Here is an 11145-nt window from a genome sequence, read left to right as displayed (position 1 = left end):
TCATTCATTCGTTCATTCATTGATTCGTTCATTCGTTCATTCTTTCATTCATTCATTCATGGTTCTTGTCGGGGGAAGTACCATGTTTTGACAAGCTTTTGTGACCAACATACGGTGCTCGACTTAGCTTCACTCTATGGTTCCCTCCCAGTAAATCTTTTGCGACAAACACCCGACTAGCTACAGCTATCAGTAGTTTCATTTAAGCACTACATGTACTTAAACCTATGCGAAAATTCCATTAGCAGAATTTTTCCAAGAGATGCTCGACCAAGAAACCACTGAGCTGTTTCCAGACTGACTATGATATGGTCGTTTTCAAGTCAAACTTGAATAGGTTCTTGAAGGCTGTCTTCTGAAATGAATAACCAAAGTTCCATTACGGTAACCATTAACTCTTGTCCTTAAGTGGCCTCCAGGCCTGGATAGGTGGTGACTATATGAAGTAAAAAAAAAACAAACGTAGTAGTTTTTCCGATATCTTTCTACTTGGAATTATTCACAGAAATACATCTGATACAGGAAAAAACGCGTGAAGATTGCCAACATCCTAGGTGAAAGTCTATCTTTTTTTTTTCTTTTTACATAGGCATCACCACTTATCAAGGCCAAGAGGCCACTCAAGGATAAGGGTTAAAGAGTGTACAGTAGACATTGGACAATATAGTAATCATTAGTAATGAAAATTTGGTAAAGTTGATAACTTATATAGAACGGCTCATCAAGAACTTATTTACGTTAGACTTGAACACAACCATATTGTAGTCAGCCGGAAAGCAGGAAAACGGAAGACAATTCCACAGGCGTGCAGTTCTAAGAAAGAAGCTTTGTTCATGGAATCTACGTTTAGGTTTAGGCACAGATAAAGAGTGGGGGGAATTATTGATAGTGTGTACAGCTAGACGAGTGTTTCTTGTAAAAGTTTGGCGAGGGGGGACCATAGATTGAAGCTCAGTTGAACACCTTCCATGAAAATAACAATATATCAGAGACAAACTCGCAACATCTCTTCTGTGAGATACAGGTTGCAAGGAAGAGAAAAGGACATCCCCTACGAGGCTACGAAGTCTATTTTGAACTCTATCAAGGAAGGACAAGTTCTTTCTAGCAGCTCCTGCCCAGATGTAGCAACAATATTCCATCCTTGGACGTACCTGGCTCTTATATAGATAGAGAATAGCATCAGCAATGAGATATTTACCGGATCGATAGAAAGATCCCACCATTTTTTCCAGCGGCCTTGGCAACAGATTTGATGTACGTGTTCCGTTTAAGATCAGGAGTAATGGTCAAGCCCAGAAGCTTGTCAAAACTTGAGGCTACATGTAGTGTATTCATCATAAATGTCTACAAATGATGTAAGGATGTGATTTGGAAGATCATTAATGTAGATCAGGAAAAGAGTTGGGCCCAGGATGGACCCCTGAGGGACACCGGCATTAATACTGTGAGCTTCTGATTTTTGCCCCTCCACTACTACTCTTATGAACCTATCAGAAAGAAACCCCTTCATACCATTTGTCACTATCCAGCTCTCCTACTCCCCGGGGAGGTGGTCCCCATTTCCCCTTCACTCCTCACATTAAAAATCGGCCTTGTGCTTAATGTGCCCGGTGGGGGAGCAAATAAATACAGCTTTTCTTAGCCTTTTCGCCAAGATTAAAGTGTAGTATCTTTTCCGGCAGATACTGCTAGCAAAGACCATATGTGGCGGCAATCCCAAATATAAGACCTTGGTCAATGTAGGGGCACCCCGTTCATACCAATTGTCACTATCCAGCTCCTCTACTCCCCAGGAAGTTGGTCCCCATTTCCCCTTCACTCCTCACATTAAAAATCGGCCTTGTGCCTAATTTGCTCGGTGGGGGAGCAAATAAATACCAACCCCACATATAAGACCTTGGTCAATGTAGGGGCAACCCTTCATACCAATTATCAATATCCAGCTCCCCTACTCCATGGGGAGTTGGTCCTCATTTCCCCTTCACTCCTCACATTAAAAATCGGCCTTGTGCCTAATGTTCTCGGTGGGGAGCAAATAAATACCACCTTTTCTTGGCCTTTTGGCCAAGATCAAAGTGTAGTATCTGTTCTTACTACATGCTGTACTTATGTTTGTAACTTTGTGATATAAAATGGGGGAATCACTTTTCTGTATTAATTTAATGTAAAATGATCACCCACTTTACAATCAGTCAGTCTCAATGCCATTCAAGTCATTCTCCAAATCATTCAAGTTTTTTTTAAGGATTTCAGTTATTTTTAAGCATTCAAGTCATTCTTAAGGTCATTCAATTCATCCTTAAGTTCATTAAAGTCATTCTAAGTCATTTACTTTTTATTTATTTAAGTCATTTCAGCCAATTTTTCGGTCATTTTAGTTTATCTTTAAGAATTTCATGTCAATCCTACATTCATGCATTCATTTATTACACGAGAGCACGTGACTAATGGCTATCGGCCTTGTTTTCTAAATCGTTCAGTTGGAAACTACGACACCCTTTTTTACATATGTTAGCATCGAGAGTATAGCACTAACTGTTAAGTAATAGACACTCGGGGAATGATATGCTTCCACGGCTTCACAATTAGCAACTATTTATCTTCATTTAAGAACAGTAGAAATGATTGAAAAAATGAAATAATCTATATATGATATATTTCATAATACTTGATGTCCATATCCGGCGTAACCTGGGAGTTTTCTGGTTTCTGTGTACAGTGATTGCTAACGTCGAATATCAATGTTTTTTGTTTGTTTCTTTGTTTTTTTGTTTGTTCTTTTTTTTACGAGTCTTTCAAGCTGGGGATGCTAGACATCCAACCGAGAGATCTTTTAAATATTTTAAACACTCTTTCAAGTGCAATTGTTGTAATCTCTCTTGCACTTAGTTCATCCGATATATTTTCCAGGTAGCTTTTGAAATTCTTTTTCATGAGTCTGGTTGCTCCTATAATTAGTAGAATGATAGAAATCTTCCTAAGATTCCAGTTTCTTTTCATGTTGTACTTAAGACCTTGGCATTTCGTTATCTTTACACTTTCGGGTTTATTTAACCGAGCATCATAAATGGCACTACTACTAAAGTTCTGTTTTGTGGGAAGTATGTTTTGTTAAACAGATCTTTTATGGAAATCGTCGCAGACAAGGCGTTAAGTTGACCTAAGTTCAGTTGTGGATTGGTGTAAAAAATGACTTGTTTTATTTAATCATGTTAACTCAGCCCGTGTCTTTCAATTGTAGATGTATCCCTTTTCTTCCTGCTATTCTAATGGATGGGTCTGCCCTTGAGGAAAAATCGACTCTGAAACGTCATGGTCTTCCTCAGAGTTCATATTGTGAATCCATTACTCTTTCTGCTTCTCTTAAATCTATTTTTCTCTCTCGCTCCAAACACTTTCTCACGCCTAAGACCATCTCCTATCACTACAAACGCCTATCAGACAATGTATGACGTACTTTTTTCATGTTTATGCTGGCGAATCTCTGTCCAATTTGATAATTCTTGATAAGATACAAAAACGTATCTATAATTGAACCCTCACAATTTCTTCCCCTCTGCGGCCACTCTCTCACAAATGCAATTCTGCTAATGCCAGTTTGTTCTATTATTATGGCATGCATTCTGCCGAACTGTCTGATCGATTCCTTGCTTCGAATCATACATTCATAAACATCAATGAAGTTTTATTTTACTTATAAATATAAAATTTTTAGTTATAGATAATAAAAAAACGATGGCTTCCAAGTCTGGCGGCAGAAGTACCCAAGGTTCCTGATTGATTTCCTACCAACGTTGGGTTTACCTGCTATTACATAATAAAAATGCAGAACAGCTGAGCCGATTACTTTCTCTTTACACTACGATGTCATAACGTTAGCCTGGAGACATAGAATATGTTGTAAGGAGAACTGCGAAACATGCAAGCAAGGGAGATTCGTGTTGCTTAAAGTCGACATCCATCGTCAACGACTGCTTTTATAGTAACTTGCTTTGAAGTTTCCACTCGTGGCATGAGGCGGCAAAGACTCCTGCCTCTATGGACATTCTCTCTTTCTCTCTCTCTCTCTCTCTCTCTCTCTCTCTCTCTCTCTCTCTGTCTCTCTCCCTTTCTCTCTCTCTCTGTCTCTCTCTCTCTGGAGTCTCTGGAGAGACAAACGGATTACATAGATAAACGGCGGCCTGGAATCCTGTCACTAAGGAGAAACGATGAATGAATGTGAGTGTAAAAGAGAGAGAGAGAGAGAGAGAGAGAGAGAGAGGGGTAAAGGATAAAAGTGAGAGTTATAAACGAGAGTAAAAAAAGGGAAAACAACGGTTGAGTTAAGTGAGAAAAGAGTGAGAAAAGGTGGGGGCTAGTTAGAAATAAGAGTTAATCAAGAAAGTGAGTTCCAGAAATGAAGGGGGTGCTTGGTAAAGGGAGAGTTAAAGAAATGAAATGGAAAAAAGAGAAAAATAGAAAGGGTGAGTAAAGAAGAGAGAAAGAAAGAAAGAAAGAAAGATGAAGATAGTTCAGAAGGTATATATTCACAAAAGAGATATTCCATATATATATATATATATATATATATTTAAAATTGAAGATAATAGCAATAGGAAATGCATAGAATGTTCGTGAATGTTTTAGAGGTTTTGTAAAACAAGGGTAATTAATTCTTTAGTTGAAATATCGAAAAGTCAATAAATAAGGGCCATGCATTACATGGGTTTGAAAATCAAAACTTCTCCACTCAATTATAAAAAATATATATTTCATCAAAAGTTGTTAATAAGAGTCCATGTTCATTCGTTTTCATCTTAAAAGGAAAGTTCATTGAGAAAGGTTGAGAATATTTTAATAAGTAACTTCATACAGATTGACAGCCGATAATGAGTCAATGAGTTGTGTGTCTTTGTGTTTGCTAATGTCCGTATGAGTTCAGGCATTGCAATAGGCTCAAGGACCAACGACGGGGACCCAAGTGACGCCGGTTCGTGGACTCCAGCTCAACTGGTAATTGGAGAAAAATCTGACTTTGTAAAAGATCTAGATTGCTCCCGGAAAGACAATGTCCAATAAATTCAGAAAATTGTCCGATCGGTCCAAAATATAATTATTTGATTTTATTAATTCAGACGTGCGTGAATTCGATTGCGCAGAAACAGATTTCAGCATTTTGATTTTGGACGCCGAGATGTAAATAGTAAAGAAAAAAAGCAGGCTGAGAAAGACGCGTTCGGAAAGTGTAAGAGTAAGAGAGAGAGACAGAGAGAGAGAGAGAGAGAGACAGAGAGAGACAGACAGACAGATAGACAGACAGACAGAGGGGAGAGAGGTGGAAAGGCGAAAGAGGAGTATGAGGAGAAGAATTTGAACTAGTATCATGCAAGATTTGTGTAGAATTTGTTTCTGGGAGGACTACATATTCTGATGAAAGGCTCTCTCAACCTGTCAGCTGTATTATTTTATTTTCAAATTAAAAAATACTAAACTTCAAATTAAAAAAAAAATTATTTAAAAAGCTGGATTCTTATTTTAGTATAAATTGCCCTGTTGTTTTATTTCCTTTTCTACTTCTTGTTTTCATATATTCAATGACTAATCCCCACTTCAGAAATGAATTGGCACTATTTATTATTTGAAATGGATGATCCACAAGCCCAACGCTAAGCCGGGTAATTGCAAACAGAATAGCAACACATATGAGGATGTTTTCTTTTTCAATTGTTCCTATTTTCTTGCCTCCCCACGAGGGCAGAGTTAGACACACGGTCTTTAATGTGGGGAAAACCCAGCTCCCAAAAATGGGTACTCTGGATAGGAACAAAAAGAAAAATTCTCTCGGTCATGATGGATTTCTCCTCCATTGACTAAGGACAGAAAAGGTGAAATGTAGCACCAGAACAGATACTGCACTGTGATCTTGGTTAATTCAATTGTTACTAAAACTTGATTGATTGTTACTTGAAACGACTAATTTCATCAAAATGTGGAAATCAAACGCTTTGTCAGCGTCCACACTAAGTTTCGAAAAACAAAACGATAATTCATAACAATTTTAGAAGTTTTAAATTTTCAGATTAGGATTGATTATATGTTTCGGTCGATCTAACCTCCAACCTTCTTCAGGTGTATTTTGTTGAACTTGAGAATCTGCACTGAATTTCAAACGGAATCTTTTGTTTAATCCAGAAACATGTCCTTGTTCCGTCATCTAGGACAAGGATAGAGGTCCTAAGTAATTCACAAATGTATTTTGAATAACTCTCGCACTGGGGATTGAAGGGACAACCTTCAAAAGAATGTAATTTACAACCGAATTGCAAAGTACTTTATCCAATGCGCCCATTTTAATACACTGTTAAATGTGGAGCATTTTTTTTTAAATTCTTGGGTAAAAACATGTTTCTTTCGTTTTATTCTTTGCTAAAGGTTTATTTTTTAAATTACGTGATTATTTTTGAATTATCGTGATAATTTTTAAATTATCGTGATTATTTCTTAATTATCGTGATATATTTTTAAATTATCGTTATTATTTTTAAATTATCGTGATTATTTTGTAATTATCGTGATAATTTTTAAATGATCGTAATATATTTTTAAATTATCGTGATATATTTTTAAATTATCGAGATTATTTTTAAATTATCGTGATCTATTTTTAAATTATATTGATTATTTTGTAATTATCGTTATTATTTTTTAATTATCGTGATTATTTTTAAATTATCGTGATAATTATTAAATGATCGTAATATATTTTTAAATTATCGTGATATATTTTTAAATTATCGGATTATTTTTAAATTATCGTGGTATATTTTAAAATTATCGTGAGTATTTTTAAATTATCGTGATATATTTTTAAATTATTGTGATATATTTATAAATTATCGTGATTATTTTTGAATTATCGTGATATATTTTTAAATTATCGTGATATATTTTTAAATTATTATGATATATTTATAAATTATCGTGATTATTTTTTAACTATCGTGATATATTTTTAAATTATCGTGATATATTTTTTTAATTATTGTGATATATTTATTAATTATCGTGATTATTTTTTAATTATCGGGATATATTTTTAAATTATCGTGATTATTTTTAAATTATAGAGATTATTTTTAAATTATCGTGATTATTTTTAAATTATCATGATTATTTTTAAATTATCGGATTATTTTTAAATTATCGTGATTATTTTGTAATTATCGTGATTATTTTTAAATTATCATGATTATTTATAAATTATCGTTATAAATTTTTAAATTATCGGATTATTTTTAAATTATCGTGATATATTTTTAAATTATCGTGAAATATTTTTTTAAATTATCGTGATATATTTATAAATTATCGTGATATATTTTTAATTATCGTGATTATTTTTTAATTATCGTGAGTATTTTTAAATTATCGTGATCATTTGTAAATTTTCGTGATCTATTTTTTAATTATCGTGATTATTTTGTAATTATCGTGATAATTTTTAAATTATCGTGATTATTTTTTAATTATCGCATATATTTTAAAATTATCGTGATATATTTTTAAATTATCGTGATATATTTTTAAAATATTGTGATTATTTTTTAATTATCGTGATATATATTTTTAATTATCGCGATTATTTTTAAATTATCCTGATTATGTTTAAATTATCGTGATTATTTTTAAATTATCGTGATTATTTTAAATTAACGTTATTATTTTTAAATTATCGTGATATATTTTAAATTATCGTGATTATTTTTAAATTATCGTGATTATTTTGTAATTATCGTGATATATTTTTAAATTATCGTGATTATTTTTTAATTATCGTGATTATTTTTAAATTATCTTTATATATTTTTTAATTATCGTGATTATTTTTGAATTATCGTGATATATTTTTAAATTATCGGGATATATTTTAAAATTATCGTGATTATGTTTAAATTATCGTGATATAATTTTAAATTATTGGTATATATTTTTAAATTATCGTGATATATTTTTTAGTTATCGTGATATATTTTTAAATTATTGGTATATATTTTTAAATTATCGTGATATATTTTAAATTATCGTGATTATTTTTAAATTATCGTGATTATTTTGTAATTATCGTGATATATTTTTAAATTATCGTTATTATTTTTTAATTATCGTGATTATTTTAAAATTATCTTTATATATTTTTAAATTATCGTGATTATTTTTGAATTATCGTGATATATTTTTAAATTATCGGGATATATTTTTAAATTATCGTGATTATGTTTAAATTATCGTGATATAATTTTAAATTATTGGTATATATTTTTAAATTATCGTGATATATTTTTTAGTTATCGTGATATATTTTTAAATTATTGGTATATATTTTTAAATTATCGTGATATATTTTTTAAATTATCGTGATTATTTTTCAATTATCATGATTATTTTAAAATTGTCGTGATTATTTTTACATCATCGTAGTTATTTTTAAATTATCGTGATATATTTTCACATTATCGGGATTATTTTTTTAAATTGTCTGCACTATTATATAAAAGTCACTTTGTGTGTGAGAGATCCTTCCTTATATGTTCCCAAACGACTGAACCCATCTTTTGCAAATTTAACACAAATGTCTGGCAGTGTGCTTAAATATGCTTTGTACAGAAATCCATCTAATAAATATATTATTATTTAATTTGCATTCATTTTTTTTAGATGAGCATTATATATATATTAGTTTTTATTTTGATTTCGGACGATAATTCTCATCTTTATTAGTTGTTGTTTTCACGACGTTTCGGCCAACTATTCCTCTAGCCTTCGTCAGGTGGTAACCGCGACGGATAGGAACTTTGAATCTCCTAACTGCATTCTCAGCAATCACTGCCATCTGTAGTTGTTGTTGTCTCACCACATTTTGGCCAAGTAAACCTCTGGCCGGCTTTGGGTAGGATTGAAACCGCTATCTTCAGACAATGCTCATCTGGAACCATAGAGATTCAACATCTCTATCAACTGACGAAGGCCAGGGGAATAGTTGGCCGAAACGTCGTGAAAACAACAACTAATAAAGATGAAAACAACAACTAATAAAAGATGAGAATAATAGTCCGAAATAAAAAATAAATTAATATATATAATGCGCATCTCAAAAATGAATTCCAATTAAGGAATAATATATATATACCAATCAGTACGGACCCAACTATGGAAGATCAGATAATAAATAAACGTGGATTTATAAGATCAAAGAATCCAACCTTGATCGCTCTTCGGGGCCCGTGGCGCAGTTGATAGAGACATTGAATCTCTACGGTTCCAGATGAGCATTGTCTGAAGATAGCGGTTTCAATCCTACCCAAAGCCGGCCAGAGGTTTACTTGGCCAAAACGTGGTGAGACGACAACAACTACGGATGGCAGTAATTGCTGAGAATGCAGTTAGGAGATTCGAAGTTCCTATCCGTCGCGGTTACCACCTGACGAAGGCCAGAAGAATAGTTGGCCGAAACGTCGTGAAAACAACAACTAATAAAGATGAGAATAATAGTCCGAAATAAAAATAAAAATTAATCCATCCGATAAGTATGGAAAAAAAAAATAGTTTATTTTCTTATAAATAAAAACAATAATTTTTACAGGGGACTTTTTCTACGTTACACCGACACAGGAGATAATAAAATCTTAGTAAAGATTTCGTCTTAAGAAAAAAGGATTATTGAAATCTGAAGATATAACTCAGTTGTAGAGCATCGACTAAAGATCGAATGATCATATGTTCAAGTTCGGGTGTACCTAACCATTTCATTTTCTTTTTAATGAGTTGAATTTACAATAAAAGAGGTACCATTTTAAATCGCCGCAAATTATTTCTCCGTTTTCATATTTTAAAACTAAACATTAATCAGAAGTGACTTTTTCCAGAACATCCATCGTGAAGCCACAATTTCCAGCTGACGTGATAGTGTAAACAAATACAGACGGAATTCGATACACGATATTATAATTTTTTTATTTTTATTTTTGCGAATTAATCAATGGGGCAAATTATTCCTCCTAATATATAATAATCAATGGAGGATTGATTCTATAATAATATATATGCAATCTGCATAAAATAAAATATCATGTTTAAACATATTGTACGACCGGGTAACGCCGGACGTCGAGCTAGTCGTGATTAATTCTTAAATCATCGTGATTAATTTTTAAATCATCGTGACTCATTTTTAAATTATCGTTATTTTTAAATTCATTATGATTAATTTTTAAATCATCGCGACTAATTTTTAAATTATCGTTATTTTTAAATTCATTATGATTAATTTTTAAATCATCGTGATTAATTTTTAAATCATCGTGATTTTTAAGTCATCGTGATTTTTAAGTTATCGTGAAAAAAATTTTGAAAAAATGATTATTTTCAATATTTATAATTGCATGAATGCAACTTGACGTAAAGAACTAAAAATACTACTTCAACGTCAGACATGAGCCAACAGTTAGATAGTAGGATTTCGACCCAGAAAACAGCAATTATCCCCACCCCCAGTTTTAGGAAACATTGACTATGGAATGTGAGGACTAAAGGCCAAAATAGAGAAAGCGATTGTAACGAAGTTAGCAAAAGTAAACCAAAGGTCCATTTTCTATTCTCCTTAAATAAAATATTGTATGCAGTGCATGTGCATCAAAGTTTGTGGTTGATGTAGGTAGTACGTAAACATGTTGAGAAATCGTATTTTACATACCTACGTTGAGTTTTGCGTGCAGCAAACAGGATCTAGTCGAGAAGTAAATACGAGTGACCAGCAGTGGTCCAAGAGCGTCCGTGTTGTAAGTAGTACGAGACGCAAAATACAGAAAATCTTTTTGCCGAAGGCACGTATAGCGACGTGCTGCGCCCTCTAGTGTGTACGATGGTGATATGGTGGTTGAGGGTCTAAATACCCTCAAGGGTATTCATGCATGTGAGAATGTTGGGGAACGTAGGTAAAGCTTCAAGGGAAACGTAGGTTTAATTTCTATTATATAGTTTTTAATTTTTATTATTTTTACTTCGAAGGTTGTTTTTACTTTAAGTTTCAAATTTTATTTAAGATTAAAAGGGTGTATGTCCAACACCATCAAAATAAGCAACGATGATGACGGAATATATACTAAT

The 11145-nt window shown here is 32.6% G+C and overlaps 1 pseudogene; it reads left to right on the top strand.

Annotated features, from left to right (window-relative positions):
• The first annotated feature begins 2047 nt into the window (after positions 1–2047).
• LOC145284098 (U2 spliceosomal RNA) lies at positions 2048–2185 on the top strand (annotated as a pseudogene).
• Positions 2186–11145: the final 8960 nt, after the last annotated feature.

Source organism: Euprymna scolopes, chromosome 1 (genome assembly GCF_053919585.1).
Source record: "Euprymna scolopes isolate OS-2025 chromosome 1, ASM5391958v1, whole genome shotgun sequence".
Taxonomy (NCBI): Eukaryota; Metazoa; Mollusca; class Cephalopoda; order Sepiida; family Sepiolidae; genus Euprymna; species Euprymna scolopes.
Note: the sequence above shows the minus strand (reverse complement) of the source record. Positions and strands in the feature narration are given on the sequence as shown.